The 7,350-nt window shown below is 39.3% G+C and overlaps 1 protein-coding gene across 2 annotated transcripts in view; it reads left to right on the forward strand.

The window, feature by feature from the left end:
* The first annotated feature begins 3,495 nt into the window (after positions 1-3,495).
* Positions 3,496-7,350, forward strand: part of PDGFRA (platelet derived growth factor receptor alpha) — a 47,542-nt gene continuing 43,687 nt past the window's right edge. The window contains exon 1 of one of the 2 annotated variants that reach the window (XM_056558145.1): positions 3,496-3,618. The gene's annotated coding sequence lies outside the window, so the exon portion shown is untranslated. Of the gene's footprint in view, positions 3,619-3,776; positions 4,348-7,350 lie in introns of those variants that run through there. The other variant, XM_056558156.1, reaches the window with a different exon arrangement.

Below are 7,350 nucleotides of genomic sequence, written 5' to 3' on the forward strand. Positions count from 1 at the left end.
GTACCTCCTGGTAAATCCTTTGTACCAGCCAGATTGAGATGCAAAGTCCTGAAATGGGGTCATTATTCCTTATTGGCAGGTCATCCCGGAGTACGTAAGACATTACTTCTAATCTCAAGGCACTATTGGTGGCCGAATCTGGATTGCGATGTCTCCGAATTTGTCCGTTCCTGTGTCACCTGTGCTCGTGACAAAACTCCTCAACAAAAACATATGGGACTCTTACAGCCATTGCCCATTCCATCACATAATAACATGGTCATCTGGGTCGTAGTTGATCGTTTTTCCAAAATGGCTAATTTAATCCCACTTCCTAGTTATCTATCTGCTCCACAGTTGGCAAAGCATTTCTTACAACATATTTCCCGTCTACATGGTCTACCTGAACATATCGTCTCGGACCGCAGAGTTCAGTTTGTGTCCAAGTTCTACCCGTCTTGATATCTATCTGGACTTCTCCTCTTCCTACCACCCTCAGTCTAACGGTCAAGTGGAGAGGGTAAATCAGATTTTGGAGACTTATCGTCGCCATTTTGTTTATCTTCTTCCCTGGGCGAAAAGGATTCCGAGTCCTGGAGGACCTTTCCGGTTTTTATTGTTTATGGTCATCATCTCCGGTCTCCTCTTCCAGTTCCAGTTTCTTCTGGTGTCCCAGCTGTAGATGAACTTGTCCGTGACTTCTCTTCCATTTGGCGATAGACTCGGCATTCTTTGTCCCTGGCCTCCTCTCGCATGAAAACCCAGGCAGATAAGAAAAGAAGACCTCCTCCATCCTTCTCTCCCGGTGATAAAATTTGGTTATCTTCTAAGTATATTCGTTTCAAAATTACAAGTTAGGTCCTCGATTCCTCGTCCATTCGAGGAATTTCAAAATTTCAATCCAGTCTCGTACAAACTCCGGTTACCTCCTTCTCTCCGTATTCCTAACTCTTTTCATATGTCACTCCTCAAGCCTCTGGTTGTCAACCGTTACTCTCATCAGTTGTGGCATCAGTGGCGTTGAAATTTAGGCTGAGTTCACCTATGCCGATAGCCGGACATATGTGAACCCAGCCTAACAAGGCCAGTGATCAGCTGACGAACATGGGCTATATGTCCGATAATGATGAATTGAAAGGAACGCACACATTTTCCAAAGATCATTATTGTGGCCGGAGCCTTGTGAAGACTCAGCAACCAATAACCGAGATCAGCATTTTGTTATTTGCAACCCATTGACCTGTGCAAAAGGGCCCTTAGCCTTTCTCCAGAACCTTGTGCCAGAATTCAGCAGTACTTTCATATGTCCAACCATTTCCCTTTAGTCAGCCAAGGTGGAAAATTTTCTAAAAAGCATCTAAAATGCATAATATATTTAGTGCCAGTCATGTAAGACACTTTTTGATTACAAATTATAACAGAATTCTGGTATATTTGAAATAGTAAATCTACTCCAATACACGTATAGATGTCCACACATAGCAGAGCTGAGTATTTCATTTGGCACAGTAATTTGTGGATAAAAATCATACCTGGGTTTGTCGTTAGGGTGGTTGCACACATGTTATTTTCCCTTAAAAATGCATTATTTTTTTAAATGGAAGTTAAAGAAATGTGAAATTGTATTTTTCTTTGTGGCATTTTCCCTCACTTTAGTTTAAAAATAAAGCACATGCAGCAAGGTGTTTATTCCTGCAGCAAAAGTTAGAATATATGTTTGCGGGCTTTACATTTTTATTTTTTTATTTTTTTTAAACATTCTTCAACTGAAATCTTTGACTTGTAATCACAAGACCTGCAATGAGAAAAATACCACTAAAAAAAGCTCATCCAAAAAACACATGCAATAAAACAAAAAAAAAAAACACAAAAACTCCATCATAAAGTACCAAAAATTGTTGCAGTTTTTTGTGGCCTTTTTTTCAAGTTAAACAAAAACGCTATGCACAAATTATGTGTGAAGGAGGCCTTAGACATACTGAGCTGAAGCGATTATTAAGAAATAAAACTGTTACACGCCAAAATTGGCCCCACTGCACCCGTATATATAGCACTAGTCTACGCCATTTACATATTCAGCAAAGCCAGGTTCATGCACATTGTTTCGAAGCAGTACGGTATCCTGTTAGCATTCCAAAGTGAAATCTACTCATACATTAGCCTCCAATGATTTCCTGAAAAAGCATATGGAAGCAATAGTGTGTCTCAGCAGTCACCCAAGCTGAAGATATATTAGTGGAGAGTAAGCAAAAGAGCCTTGGGCTATATACTAGCCAACTCGAAAATATATAAGAAAGTATATATATATATATATATATATATATGTGCAAATCAAAAAAATTTGTAGTATCTTGTAATACTTTTTTTTATTGGACTAACGTAATTTTGTAGAGACAAGCTTTCGGGAATCCCGAAAGCTTGTCTCTACAAAATTCTGTTAGTCCAATAAAAAGGTATTACAAGATACTACAAATTTTTTTGATTTGCATCTGCATCATTGGACTAATACGGCTACTCAAATTTACTATATATATATATATATATATATATATATATATATATATATATCCAGCACCACTATGATTGTTTAATTTTAAGATATATATATATATTTATAAAAATCTTCTCAATAAAATGCAAAAATAAATCGAAAACCCAAAAACAGTATGCAACTAATGCCACAACCCACCATATGTAATACTAAACACTGAACATAACACTGGGTCGAAAACATTTTATGACTTACAGGTTGTATCCAAATACATGTATTAAAATACGTTTGTCCAAACTTTAGTGATTTTTCAAACACATGGTTACAATTATCTCCATTTTCCTGGCATTACATTTTAGAATTTTGGAGCAACAGCGCCCCCTGCTTATGTAAACAGGAAACTTGGATTTGGGTTCAGGTTCAGATTTCAGTTTTTTGATGGAATTATGCTCAGTACAGTCAGGCAGAGGTTATTGTTCTTGTTATTGTTCTATTAGTATTTAGGATTCTAATATTCCTACCACTGAATGGATCAATCAGTTGTGGCTAATATGTATAATTTGTAGATTGGTCCATTTGCTTGTGCTTTATTACTGTACATCGGAGTTTCCCAACCAGGGTGCGTCCAGCTGTTGCAGAACTACAACTCCCAGCATGCCCAGACAGCCGAAGGCTGTCTGGGCATGCTGGGAGTTGTAGTTCTGCAACAGCTGGAGGCACCCTGGTTGGGAAACACTGCTGTACATTAGCATTACAGACTGTAACAGTCACAAGATGATTAGTTTAACTCTTGGTGTGACCTGTGGAGGCAGCCCCCATTGTTTATGGTAAAGCCTCTCAATCCACATAGTACAACTTGCTTATAACAGGGCTCTTCTAAGGAAGTGTTTGTGTATAGGACAGTCAGCCAGTCTGCAGGGGGAGTTGCTCTTTTTGGATAAAGAGGAGGGCTTACTTTTTCCTGACATCTCTGGGATGATTAGTTTTTTTTTGGGAAGGATGGGCTATAGCATTGGATCAATTACAATATTCTGAGCTCCAGTCTATTACAGGACAATCTAGGAGGAGGCTGATCCACAGGATTCTCTGGATTATACTTATTTCTTGTCCAATAGATTTGACATTGACAGATAACATATACTGAAAAGGTAAGACACCAATGTTCACACATATAACTACTACAGTGATTTTCTTTTAGCCATACACGAGTATATATGATATACATGCTATATACAGTTACAGGAGCTGTTTGTGTAGATCCTTAGAGTTCATCTGCAGCTTCAAGTTTACTAAGTTTCCTTAGGTTCTGAAAACATCAGGGGTTAACCTCATAGGCCAACTATGTAATCCTGTAGTAAGTGTAATGCTTAGGAGAAAAGAGTCCAACAAGATTTTGGCAGTCTAACTTTGGATCTACCCCTTGGAATACTACTACCTCTTGATGTTGAGGAGCCATCTACTGAAGATCTTCTGTGTAAAGGCTCCTCAAGAAAAAAAAGAACTTTCCAATGAGGATTCTCTGGATCTACAAGGAGAAGTTGCTTTGCTGGAGCTGAGTAGATGATTTCATGCATTGGGAAGATCTCAGGAAGCACTACCTCTGCCTGGAGTTCCTGTGGATGCTTCTTCTTCTTTAAGGCTCGCATGCACATTCCACTTTGGGGCATAATCGATTTGCGGCTAATGACAACCACATTGTGAAGCGCCTTCTATAGGTTGTGGAAGGTGGATTTCTGGAAATCAGAGCTGGATTGGAACTTTTTTTTCTCTCTCTCTCCAAGATTTGAGGATTGTTTTCCATTTCTTTAGGAGTGATCTCATGTAAATAATACACCAGGGAAAGCATCAACTATTAGGGGTCCCACCTAAAATCTAAGGTAAGACTGTTCCATTAGGTTACAATGTTTCCTCCCCATTATCTTGTGACTTTTACCTCTTTTGTCTTGATTCAATTCGCTTGTACAATTTGTTGTGTATTAGGTCTCCCACCACCATATGGTTGCATCTACTTACCATGTCTATAGTTTTTTGGACATGAAAGGGATGATGTGGTCTATGCAGAGTATGTTCAGATCCCACCTGAACTAGTAAACAACTACAACCTCTAGTTCCATTGTTGCCACCACTAGACTTGTGTCCTGATGGAGAACCCCTCTTTAGTTTTGGAGACCCTCAATGCTCTGGGGTGGTGGGAACAACTACAACCTCTACATATTAGTTCCATTGTTGCCACCACTAGACTTGTGTCCTGATGGAGATGAACCCCTCTTTAATTTTGGAGACCCTAAATGCTCTGGGGTGGTGGGAATCATTGTCTTTTAGCATGTAGTGATGTTATGGACATTTGGGGGGGGGGGGGGGGGTGCAGGGGCTCCAGTAAAAAAAAAAAAATATATATATAAATAAAAAAAAGGGCACATCTTATATATATATATATATATATATATATATATATATATATATATATATATAATGTTTGTAAAAACCTTACACATGTTAACACAATACAGTAAGGGATCGCAGTCATGTCAGCTGAATGGGACCTACATAACCCCACCGAGGTCGCAATGAGTGAGGCATTATAGGGCAGGTCCATTAAAAGGGCAGAGCCCTCTTTTAAGTCTATGTGTGCAAATCTATGATGTGTTATGAAGTTCTACCAATGGGTCAGGCTGGTGTTTCCCAACCAGGGTGCCTCCAGCTGTTGGAAAACTACAAATCCCAGCATGCCCAGACAGCCTTCGGCTGTCTGGGCATGCTGGGATTTGTAGTTTTCCAACAGCTGGAGGCACCCTGGTTGGGAATCACTGGATCAGGCTTTCACAATTGTGCTCGGTTTGGCAGGAACCCTATAGAAATGGGCCAGGCTAGTTGGCTGTTGTGCCTTGTGTAGAACATTGTTGGATGCTCCTTCTACAGCATAGCATCCAAGTCTCTAAACTGACTATAATATTTGATGTCAAGTCCCCCAGAGCTAGGAGCCTCCTGGAAAGTATTGTTCTTAAAGGGACAACAGAGATGAGTATGTTCTATCAGCACCTTAGTCTTTGATGGTTTGTTATGGTGACTGTTTGGTATAATAATAGTAAATAAAAGTATCTCCAATGATGGAGGCGCCACGTTATTCCCAAAACTTTCCCTGGAAGAAAAGTCCTTAGATGTCCTGTTGTCATCACTGTGTTGACTCCTATAACCTGAATCCATTCCCAGGCTATTCTGGGGCTATCCTGCCTATTGCATTACTCACAGAGAAGAGGGATAGATAAGATAAGAGCATTTGGAGTCCTTGCTGAGTTCTATAGAAAGGTTCCAGTAAGACATAAAACATCTGTCTACAGCAGTGTAATGGGACTATGCAGGACATTGCATCCATTCACACCTCTTACTCCAGATCTGCATTCTCTGCTCCAGCTCTGCTCTTCACATTGTTTTGTCGAAAATTAAGAATAATTTTTCTCTTTCCACAGATATAGTTAGACATGAGTCAAGTTTGTCTTTGGTTAAACTCATTGTAATATCACCATTTGGCATCTAGTTTGGAAAGAGGATTGCTGCATTATCTATTTGCTTTATCACTGATGCTGATTTATGGTTAAACAACAAATTCAGCTCTGCTACATCTGGATATGTGTAGTGCAGTGGTCCCCAAACTGTGGCCCTCCAGATGTTGCAGAACTACAATTTCCAGCATGCCTGGACAGCCGTTGGCTGTCCAGGCATGCTGGGAGTTGTAGTTTTGCAACATCTGGAGGGCCACAGTTTGGGGACCACTGGTGTAGTGTGTCCAGACATTGGGAATGGGGGGTGGGATAAAACGATGGCAAAAAATGCAAATTCACATGGGATGTATTAAGCCAGAATGATAGGACTCTAGGTGGATTGTATATTCAATTTTGGGGGTCAAATAGTCTCTTTCTATAGAAGTGTTTCCCAACCAGTGTGCCTCCAGCTGTTGCAAAACTACTACTTCCAGCATGGCATGCTGGGAGTTGTAGTTTTGCAACAGCTGAAAGGCACACTAGTTTGGAAACACTGTTTTATAGTGTTCTTAAATAGAACTTTGTAGTTTGTATTTTAGTTCTTTTTTTGTTGTATAATAGCCAAGGGCTGTCCGGGCATGCTGGGAGTTGTAATTTTGCAACAGCTGGAGGCACACTGCTTTGGAAACACTCTTTTATAGTGTTCTAAAATAGAACTTTGTTATTGTATTTTAGCTCTTTCTTTGCTGTATAATAGGCAAGGGCTGTCCGGACATGATTAGAGTTGTAGTTTTGCAACAGCTGGAGGCTCACTGCTTGGGAAACACTCTTTTATATTGCTCATAAATAGAACTTTGTAGTTGTATTTTAGCTCTTTCTTTGTTGTATAATAGCCAAAGGCTGTCCGGGCATACTGGGACTTGTAGTTTTGCAACAGCTGGAGGCTCACTGCTCGGGAAAAACTCTTTTATAGTGTTCTAAAATAGAACTTTGTTATTGTATTTTACCTCTTTCTTTGTTGTATAATAGCTAACCCTCTATTCTTTTTAAAGAGAAATTCTGTGATTTTCATTGTTTTCTGACTCTTTCAAAATAAAAATATGTAAAAATAATAATAATAATAATAATAAAAAAAAAAACTTTACAGGGAAAAAGTGAGATAAACTTGGCAATGGAGAAGATGGGAGAAATCCAATATACAGGAGTCACCCAGTTGACTGGGTAGCCTTTTTTTTTTTGGCGGGGAGGGGGAGACTGGAGTGAACAGATTTTGGATTAGGCTCCTAAATTGGGTTAAAACCATAGGATGGAGAATAAAATTAAAAATAGGATGATGGGTCTAAAAGAAAAATGTTTTTGTTTTGTTTTCTGGCCTTTTTGCTAGAGACAATAATAAGTAAT

Source organism: Hyla sarda, chromosome 1, assembly GCF_029499605.1.
Source record: "Hyla sarda isolate aHylSar1 chromosome 1, aHylSar1.hap1, whole genome shotgun sequence".
NCBI lineage: Eukaryota > Metazoa > Chordata > Amphibia > Anura > Hylidae > Hyla > Hyla sarda.